The sequence below is a fragment of the Vitis vinifera genome, chromosome 16 (genome assembly GCF_030704535.1).
Source record: "Vitis vinifera cultivar Pinot Noir 40024 chromosome 16, ASM3070453v1".
In the NCBI taxonomy this organism is placed as follows: domain Eukaryota; kingdom Viridiplantae; phylum Streptophyta; class Magnoliopsida; order Vitales; family Vitaceae; genus Vitis; species Vitis vinifera.
Window position 1 is genome coordinate 17,684,639 of NC_081820.1, and position 11,656 is coordinate 17,696,294.

The window sequence follows — 11,656 nt, forward strand, 5'->3', positions numbered from 1 at the left end:
CCTTCAGTGCATTGTATTTTCCAAAGTTTGAAAGAATATTAAAAATATCATTTCCCATAATTGTGAGAATGATATTATGATCCAATCATATTCATGAATCTTTTTCCTATACTTGTTTTTGAGATTGTTAGTCACATATCTTAGATTATATCAATCATGAAGAACACAAGACTTGGTCCATCCTATTGGAAGCTTTGGATTTCTTAATTTGTTCCCATACCTTGGATCGTATAGGTGCATGCAAACTACCCTAGGCGTATAGATCCTATGAAATGGAAGCAAAAAAAAAATCATATTTTTACAAATCTAAGATCCAAAGAAATGGCATTAGAAAACCTTTACATTTGAATTGTATGTTCCCGAATCAATTCTGCTCACTGAAGATAAAGAATGAAGAATTCGAAAGTCTCAAACACACAAAATTTTTTGTCCGATGACTTAAACTACGATCTTGGCATTCCAAAGTGTGGGCTTTGGAAGGAAAGAATCTTAAACTCTCTTTTTCTAGAGGTGGAAGACGATTGTCTCTAAAAAATGATGGAAACCCTAACCCTTAAGAGGTTATTTATAGGGTTGCCATATTGGGCTTAAGTGACTTGAGCTTACCAAGACATAAAATTTATTAAAGAAAATTGTTTAATTGGAAATTATTAAAAACTATTTTTTATAGAAATTTTATTAAAATTGATTTTTCTGAAATTTTTATTGTATAGTAAAAAAAAAGAAAACTTAAGCGAGAAAAATAAATCAAAACCCAAATATGGCATGAAATGAAATATGAGACAAAAATATTAACATAAATAGAATTACAAAAAAATTAAGACAATGAAATATGAGGTAATAGGACTAATATTAATAGAATTATAGAAAAATTAAGACAAAATGAAAAATGAGGCAACAAGACTAACATAAACAAAATTATGGAAAATTTAGGATAGGAATTGCACAAATATCGAAAACTTGAAACAAAATACGTATATTAACACATGTTAACACATATCAACAAATAATAAATAAACATGACAAACTTATAGATGGGTAGAAAAAGTTTGGCAAATGTGCATACATACAAAATATAGAGTATAATGAACATAAGACCCAAATAGGCAAAGAACTGAATAAATGAGATGGATAAAATATTCAACTACCAAAAGGCTTACAAATATAATAAATATAAAACAAGATAAATCTAAGAAATCCTAAAAAGAACAAAAACATAATACAAATAAAGAGATGAAGAAGAAATAACTTACTTGAATGCCACCCTAAATCGATCTAGACTCTCCGAACCCCCCCACCCCGGGGGCGCACACACAAAGAGACAAACACAAAAAGAATAAAGTAGCAACACCTTTTCTCTCTTTGATTGTCCTCCTATTGCCTAAGGCTTGTGTGCCCTTTTTATATAGCTTTCAAGACTTCCACCCTAAGAAAACTCTTGGTCCATGCAAAACAAACAAAGCCCAAAAATGAGAAATGACAACCCAACCTCATGCATTTTTTTTTAACAAATTAATAAATAGATAAGTAAATATAAAAAAATAGACAAAAATAAATAAATAATTCATAATAACACTGCAATCAAAATTCAAATGTTAATCTATTGTAATTAATGATAAAAAAAAAAAACAACACTGCAATCAAAATTCAAATGTTAATCTATTGTAATTAATGATAAAAAAAAAATGAAATGTTGAAATCTCACAACTAAATATTGAAAATTCAATCCAAGCAATTGAAAAAATGAAAAAAAAAAAAATCAAGCTAAATACTCACATAAACTCAGAATCATGCCATCACAACTCAAAAAACAAACCTAAGTGCATTAAGCCTAAAGAATCTATCTAAGTGAACCTAAGGGGGTTGGGTGAACTAACGTAAAATGTGCCTAAGTGATTTGAATGGAAAAAAATCTCTTAGTGAACTAAGTGGAATCTAACTTGAGGGGGAGTGTATATGGGCTTAAGTGGGCATGGTGTCATAGGAAATGCCTAAGTATGATATCCTAAAAAAGGAAAGTGCACCTAAAAGGGCTAACATGAAAGAAAAAGGAAAAAAAAAAACCTAAATCTAACTCAAGGTTACCAATGGTCACAATGAGGAGCCATATAAATCCCCCAACTAGAGTCTCCAAGGTGGCTCAAAAAGTATGAGTAGTAATGGACCACTAGGGAATTGTTGTAGAGTATTGAAAGAACACCTTATAATGCATGTGCTAAGAGGACAAAATTGGGGGTCTATACCTAATGCATTCAAGTAATATATAATGCAATAAATGTTTGGCTAGAATACTTATGAGATATGATGCATGGAATAAGGGTAGATAAAAGTAAAACTTGAATATTATTAAATAAATAATAAATTTTATATCTGTTACATCATATCATACGTTTAAGGGTTCTATCCTAATAAAGATCACCATCATTGATGATGATTTTGACACAAAATATTAAAAATTAAAAATAATATGACAAAAATATATTTATCTTATTTACAAATGATAAGAATTTGCAAAATAAACAAACATTTTATTTAAGATTCATATAAAAAAATCTTTGTTTAGTGGAAATCTTATATCTTGGCCTATAAAACATAAAACATAAAACATAATTTTTAAACTATCAAATGTATTATTATAATTAATATTTTAAACTATCAAGTGTACTATTATAGAATAAAATTTTCATTTTCTACCCATTGCATACTTATATTTACATTTAATTTATTCTAATTAGTTAATTATTATGTATTATAATTTTATATTTAATGTGTCTAAAAAATTATTAAAGTTAATAAATATGAAATTATTAAAAGAGTGAAAAGAAATCTGAAAGTACAGAGTTTGAGTAGAGAAAGTCTTGTCACTCGACATATATAAATAAAAGAAATGTCAGAGGTAGGATATTAAAGACGTAATATCATTATTAGAATAACATTTTTTTAAAAAAATTTGTACCAAGTTTAAGAAAAATAGAGTTAATTGCAAAGAATGGGTTAATTTTTTTCCACATTTTAGGAAAATATGGATTAAATAAATAAACAAAACTAAATATCCAATTGTTGTGAATTAAATAAATAAACAAAACTAGATCTCCAATTTTTCCAACATTTTTTTTTCGATATTTCATCTTATTTGGAAAGTGATAGGATTACCGTGGAGCAAATTTTGGGAAAAAAAAAGGGTTCATCAAGCAAAGTTTCAAAAGAATAGAATTGTCAATGGAAGGAATTCATAATGAAAAACATTTTTAAGGAATTGATTCTAACTTCTGTATGTCCTTTAAAAGGTACTACCAATTGATTGAAAAACTTGGAGGAAGATCCTCATCCTCTCGACACTTCACTCTAGATGCTAGAATTCAATTAATCTTGTTTCCTACCTCTAGTTAAGTTTGATTCTTCTTTATTTCCATACACACTAATGTGGTATATATTTTTTCACAAGCAACAACAATAAATATATATATATATTTTAAAAAGTGAGGATAATTTTGACATTTGCAAAATTTTTAACAAAGAAAAAATTTATGTCTTACATCATATTTGAGTAAAGTCAAGGCCCTGAGAGGGTGTCAGTCTTTTTAGGTTTTTGCTAAAAGTAATTTGCTTTTATATTTTAGGTTAAATGGAAAAAACCAAAATACTTTACTTTTCTAAATGGAAAGAGTAACATGCATATTGGTTTTTCTTTATTTTTAAATACTTAATAAAAATAAAATATTACAAAAATAAACAAACTAATACTTAATACCATCAAGAACTATTTATTTTTAAGTTCTATTTAGAATTAAGTATAAAAAAACAACACCACCTAGTGTCATTTACGATTCTTAATTCTATACAAACATCTTTAAAGGTTGCAATTGATTTTTAACTTTTCTTAGATAAATAAAAAGACAAAATTCATATTATTAGAGTTTAATTAAGTAGAAGAGTTTTTGTGCATAAAAATGTAATTTGCAAGATGCAACTATTTCATCTTTGCTTCTATTTGGGGTTCTCTTAAAAGCCACAGTTAAGTTGTCAAAATATGCACCTAAATTACTACCAAAAGACTCATAGTTGTCTTAGAAATGAGGTTTGATATCCAAGTAGTCTGTTCAAACAAGATCTTAAAAATTAAAGTTTCACAATAATAGAATATTTTAAAGAGGAGATTTTTTAAATTATAATTACATGACCATCATATTGAAGATTATTGGTAAAAGAAGTCATCAAGATAAGTACCTTAAAATTTTTTATATGTTAGTATTCATGGTGCTGAATGTATAGTTGGTCTAGTAGTCATTTCATGGATATTAAACATAATTTGTTCAGATTGCTGTAGTTCCTTCGAAGTGTTGCTATGTGAAATCATGACTTTCAAGTAATGTATGAAAAGAAAACTATCAAAAATGTTGGACGTATATACCATGTTTTTTCGCCATCCATGTTTGATATAAAACCAATCTTGCCAGCCACAAAAATGCACACTCAACAGAACTTGTACTGAGCTCGCTTCATTCAGCAATGGCGAATGTTGCAGCTACAAACATCACCTTTTCCAAACCCTTTTTGCAGCATTACTCCAATTTCCTACCTCATTTTCACCATCACCATCCCCATTCCCAATCATTACCATAAACCTACCAGCACAAAGTGTCTCTCCCACTGCCACCTCAGTGTCAATCCCGAACCCTCCCTGGGCGCCCCAGAAACCTTCGTTTCCCGGTTCGCTGCAGACCAGCCGAGGAAGGGCAGTGACATCCTTGTGGAAGCCCTGGAACGTGAAGGGGTGACTCATGTCTTCGGTTACCCGGGGGGAGCCTCCATGGGGATTCACGAAGCCCTCGCTCGCTCCTCCATGATCAGAAACGTGCTGCCCAGACATGAGCAAGGGGGCATCTTTGCGGCAGACGGCTATGCTCGCGCTTCTGGACGCCCTGGTGTCTGCCTCACCTCCTCTGGTCCAGGCGCCACTAATATTATCAGCGGCATTGCGGATGCAAACTTCGATAGCATACCCATCGTGGCCATTACTGGGCAGGTCCCACGAGGCTTGATGGGAACCGATGCCTTCCAAGAAGTCCCACTTATTGATATAACTCGACCGATCACAAAGTTCAATTATTTAGTTCTTGATGTTGAAGACATTCCTCGCATAGTTAAAGAAGCCTTTCTCCTTGCAACTTCAGGCCGACCTGGTCCGGTATTGATCGATATACCAAGAGATATACAAAAAGAGCTCGTGGTTCCGAATTGGAATAAGCCAATTATGCTGCCTGGGAATGCATCCAGATTGCCTAAATTGCAGGAAAAGGCCCACCTGGAAGAAATTGTTCGATTAATTTCAGTGTCAAAGAGGCCAGTTGTGTATGCTGGTGGAGGGTGTATGAACTGCAGTGAAGAGTTAAGGCGGTTTGTGGGGCTCACTGGTATACCTGTGGCAAGTACTTTAATGGGTCTAGGGATTTTCCCATGCACGGATGGCCTATCTCTTCACATGCTCGGAATGCATGGGACTATACAAGCAAACTACGCTGTGGACAGGTCTGATTTGTTGCTAGCATTTGGTGTCCGATTTGACGATCGGGTAACAGGTAAAGTTGAAGCTTTCGCTAGAAATGCTACAATTGTTCATATTGATATTGATCCAGCAGAAATCGGAAAGAACAAAAAACCCCATCTTTCAATTTGCACTGATGTAAAGCTGGCATTGGAAGGCATCAACACGATCTTGGAGAAGAATGCAGCAAAGCAACCCACTGCAGAAAACAAAAGAGGAAAAGGGACAAAGTTTAATGACAATGTATCGGCTTGGATAGAGGAAATTGATGAGCAGAAAGAGAAATAGCCACCAAGTTATAGAACATTTGGAGAGGCTATTCCTCCACAGTATGCTATTCAACTTTTGGATGAATTAACTAATGGAAATGCTATTATTTGTACCGGAGTCGGGCAGCATCAGATGTGGGCTGCCCAGTATTACAAGCATAAGAATCCCCGCCACTGGCTCTCTTCAAGTGGATTAGGAGCAATGGGGTTCGGATTACCTGCTGCTATGGGTGCTGCACTCGCTAAACCTGACGCAATTGTTGTCGACATTGATGGTGACGGAAGCTTTATGATGAATATCCAGGAATTGGCTACAATACGAGTGGAAAATCTGCCAGTGAAGATTATGCTATTGAATAATCAGCACCTTGGCATGGTTTATCAATTTGAGTATGAATATGGGGACGGTGATTCGTTGCACTCATACATGGGGAATCCATCGAACCAGGCCCAAGTATTTCCTGACATGTTGATGTTTGCGGAAGCTTGCAACATAACTGCAGCCCGTGTGACAAAGAAAGTAGAGCTGAGAGAGGCAATAGAGAAGATGTTGAAGACTCCTGGTCCATATCTGCTAGATGTGATGGTACCCCATCAAGCACAAGTGCTGCAGTTGATTCCCGATGGTGGCACTTTCAAAGATGCTATCAAAGGTGCTCAGTAAATGTACAACAAATGCAATTTTATTATGAACTGTCAAGTACTAATACGATGGAAAATAAAAAATAATATTTATTTAGTGATTGAGTTTCCTTTTCTATTTGAGGTTCTCTTAAAAGTCATAATTAAGTTGTCAAAATACAAGTACCTAAATTACTAGCAAAAGACTCTTATTTGTCTTGAAAATGAGGTTTGATTTCTAAGAACTCCATTGAAACAAGATCCTAAAAATTAAAATTTTATGGTAATAGAATATTTTGAAAGAAGAGAAGATTTGATTTGTAAATTATAATTACATGAAAATCATATCGAAGATTGTAAACAGAGTCATCAAGAGAAGTAAATTATAGTTTTACATTAATATTTATATTATTGAAGATATAATCATTTAATTTTCATTTCATTGATATTGAGTATAACAAAATTTATTACATCCATTAGAAAAAGAAGACATAAACAATCAATCTCCAATCCCAAGAATGAAAATAAATATCAATATACAATTCAGATGGAAGTAATTTGTAACAAGTTTGCAATCAAAGCACCCAAAAATGAATAGCAGGAATTTTAAGAGATGATTTATCAAATGGATAGAAAGCAAGACACAAAATACTGAGATTTAATATGGTTTGCACAAGTCAAGCTTTGACAACAATTCACTACTCAAACTTGCCATAAGACTTAAGTTAATATGACAAAAGGAAAAGGGATAATTGTATTACTATAAATATGCCAATTATAACTTCAAAGAAGTTTAAGAACCTAAAAATACCCATAAGATGCTTCAATGGGTGTTTTAATGGTGTTAGTAGAAGAAAAAAAATGAAACCTGGCCTTTTTTCTTTTCTCCCTAGAACTCTCTTTCTATTTAATTTCTATTTCAACAAAAACCCTAAAATTTTGCCAATACATGCCATTTTAAGATGTGCTTATGCCCAAAAATTGGGTCCAACAATTAGGACCAATGATAACTATCAATGGACTACACGCCCTTGAGGAGGATTGTCTTAGGTGAAATTCAATCCCTATTGTAATACTCATGATTCTCTCATCGATCTAATTGTAAAGATCCCTTGAAATTTCTCCAACATTAGCCACAAGTTATGCTTTATAGACAATTTGAAAATTTTCTTATGGTTAGATTCATTGTCGTTCATTTACATTAGTTATGTGTAAAAGCTTGAATAGATCAAGAAAGCATCAAGGGCTCAAATTCTATAGAGTTTCTAAACACTGAAAGTGCAATTGAATTTTTATTTGGAATTGACCCTATTTAACGTGTAGATCTAATCTTACAAGTGAATATATTTGGATGACATCTAGTCAATTGATAATTCTCTATTTTGCTTCATCTTAATCATCATCATTTATCAAGCTCCACGTATTAATTTTATCATGAATGATTTTATCTACTTTTAATTCATTTGTCAATCATTTATGTTACAAATTTTAATCACTTTGAATCAATATTTTGAATCATAGATGACTAATCCTTGTGAAAACGGTCAAACACTATACTATAGGTATTCATTCTCAATAAAATGGATAAAATACTTTAAAAACCTATTGCTATAATTGTTTATTATCGATAAAATTGCCAAAGTCATTGCACAAACAATGATAATTAAAACAATAATCTAGACACAATTACATCAACATACCTATTTACATTTTTCCCGCAACCATCTCATTTACCCACTCATTTTAGTTAAAGTGTTAGACTCAAAAGGAGCCAAGCCAATATAGATTATGAAGACATGCAAGAAAACACACGCTTCATCTTAATCATCATTATTTATCAAGCTCCACATATTAATTTTATCATGAATTTTATATCTACTTTTAATTCATTTGTCAATCATTTATACTACAAATTTTCATTACTTTGAATCAATATGTTGAATGTTAGATGACTAATCCTTGTGAAAACTATACACTATACTATAGGTATTCATTCTCAATCAAATGGATAAAGATACTTTCAAAAACTATTGCAATAACTATTTATTATCAATCAAATTGTCAAAAGTCATTGCACGTACAAGGAACAATAATTAAAAAAACAATCTAGATACAATTAAATTAACATACCCATATACATTTTTTCTACAACCATCTCATATCCACTCATTTTAGTTACAGTGTCAGACTCAAAAGGAGTCAAGCCAATATAGATGATGAAGGCATGCAAAAACACATGCTTCCTCTTAATCATCATCATTTACCAAGCTCCATGTATTCATTTTATCATGAATGATTTTATGTACTTTTAATTCTTTTGTCAATCTTTTATGCTACAAATTTTCATCACTTTGAATCAATATTTTGAATCTTATATGACTAATCCTTGTGAAAATGGTCAAACACTATACTATAGATATTCATTCTCAATCAAATGGATAAAGATACTTTCAAAAACTATTGCTATAATTGTTTATTATCAATTAAATTGCTGGAAGTAATTGCACAAGCAACCATAATTAAAATAACAATCTGGAAACAATTAAATTAATTAACATAGCTACACACTCTCTTTTTTTTTTTTTGGCATAAATCACATTTACCCACTCATTTTAGTTAAATGGTTAGACTCAAAAAGAGCTAAACCAATATAGATGATGAAGAAATGCAAGCAAACACATGCTTCATCTTAATCACCATCATTTATCAAGCTCCATGTATTTATTTTTATTATGAATGATTTTATCTACTTTTAATTCATTTGTCAATCATTTATGCTACAAATTTTCATCACTTTGAGCCAGTATTTTGAATGTTAGATGACTAATCCTTGTGAAGACGGTCAAAGACTATACTGCAAGTGTTCATTCTCAATCAAATGGATAAACATATATACTTGCAAAAAATATTGCTATAAATGTTTATTATCAATCAAATTGCCCAAAGTCATTGCACAAGCAATGATAATTAAAACAACAATCTAGATACAATTAAATCAACATAACTATATACATTTTTCTTGCAACCATCTCATTGACCCACTCGTTTTAGTTAAAGTGTTAGATTCAAAAGTAGCTAAGCCAATATAGATGATGAAAACATGCAAGCAAACACATGCTTCATCTTAATAATCATCATTTATCAAGCTTCATGTATTAATTTTATCATGATTTTTTTAGCTACTTTTAATTCATTTATCAATCATTTATGCTACAAATTTTCATCACTTTGATTCAATATTTTGAATCTTAGATGACTAACCCTAGTGAAAACGGTCAAACACTATACTATAGGTATTCATTCTCAATCATATGGATAAAGATACTTTCAAAAACTATTGCTATAACTATTTATTATCAATCAAATTGCCAAAAGTCATTGCACAAGGAATAATAATTAAAAAAACAATCTAGATACAATTAAATTAACATACCCATATACATTTTTTCTATAGCCATCTCATTTACCCACTCGTTTTAGTTAAAGTGTTAGACCCAAAAGGAGCCAAGCCAATATAGATGATGAAGACATGAGCAAACACATGCTTCCTCTTAATCATCATCATTTATCAAGGTCCACGTATTAATTTTATCATGAATTTTTTTATCTACTTTTAATTCATTTGTCAATCATTTATGCTACAAATTTTCATCACTTTGAATCAATATTTTGAAGCTTAGATGACTAATTCTTGCAAAAATGGTCAAACACTATACTATAGGTATTCATTCTCAATCAAATGGATAAAGATACTTTCAAAAACTATTGCTATAATTGTTTTTAATCAATTAAATTACTAGAAGTCATTGCACAAGCAACCATAATTAAAGTAACAATCTAGAAACAATTAAATTAATTAACATAGCTATACAATTTTTTTTTTTTTTTGAAAAAAATCTCATTTACCCACTCATTATAGTTAAAGTGTTAGACTCAAAAAGAGTTAAACCAATATAGATGATGAAGAAATGCAATCAAACACATGCTTCATCTTAATCACCATCATTTATCAAGCTCCATGTATTTATTTTATCATGAATGATTTTATCTACTTTTAATTCATTTGTCTATCATTTTTGCTACAAATTTTCATCACTTTGAGCCAATATTTTGAATGTTAGATGACTAATCCTTGTGAAGACGGTCAAACACTATACTATAGGTCTTCATTCTCAATCAAATTAATAAAGATACTTGCGAAAACTATTGTTATAAATGTTTATTATCAATCAAATTGCCCAAAGTCATTGCACAAGCAACAATAATTAAAACAACAATCTAGATACAATTAAATCAACATAACTATATACATTTTTCTTGCAATCATCTTATTTACCCACTTGTTTTAGTTAAAGTGTTAGACTCAAAAGTAGCTAAGCCAATATAGATGATGAAAACATGCAAGCAAAGACATGCTTCATCTTAATCATCATTATTTATCAAGCTCCATGTATTAATGTTATCATGAATTTTTTTTATCTACTTTTAATTCATTTATCAATCATTTATGCTAAAAGTTTTCATCACTTTGAGTTAGTATTTTGAATCTTAAATGACTAATCCTTGCGAAAATGATCAAACACTGTACTATAGGTATTCATTGTCAATCAAATGACTAAAGATACTTGCAAAAACTATTGCAATAACTATTTATTATCAATCAAATTGCCAAAAGTCATTGCATAAGGAATAATAATTAAAACAACAATCTAGATACAATTAAATTAACACACCTATATATATTTTTTTTGCAACCATCTCATTTACCCATTGGTTTTAGTTAAAGTGTTGGCTCAAAAGGAGCCAAGCCAATATATATGACAAAGACATGCAAGCAAACACATGTTTTCTCTTAATCATCATCATTTATCAAGCTCCACGTATTCATTTTATTGTGAATGATTTTATCTACTTTTAATTCATTTGTCAATCATTTATGCTACAAATTTTCATTAATTTCAATCGATATTTTTAACGTTAGATGACTAATCCTTGTGAAGACGGTCAAACACTATACTATATGTGTTCATTTTCAATTAAATGGATAAAGATACCTTAAAAAACTATTGCGATAATTGTTTTTTATCATTCAAATTGCCAAAAGTCATTGCACAAATAATAGTAATTAAAACATTAATCTAGATACAATTTAATTATCATACCGATATACATTTTTCTATAGCCATCTCATTTACCCACCTCAAAAGGTACTAAGCCAATA

At 30.7% G+C, this 11,656-nt stretch overlaps 1 pseudogene; it reads left to right on the forward strand.

Annotated features, from left to right (window-relative positions):
• Positions 1-4,697: 4,697 nt before the first annotated feature.
• On the forward strand, positions 4,698-6,478 carry LOC100247445 (acetolactate synthase 1, chloroplastic-like; annotated as a pseudogene).
• The last annotated feature ends 5,178 nt before the right edge of the window (positions 6,479-11,656 follow it).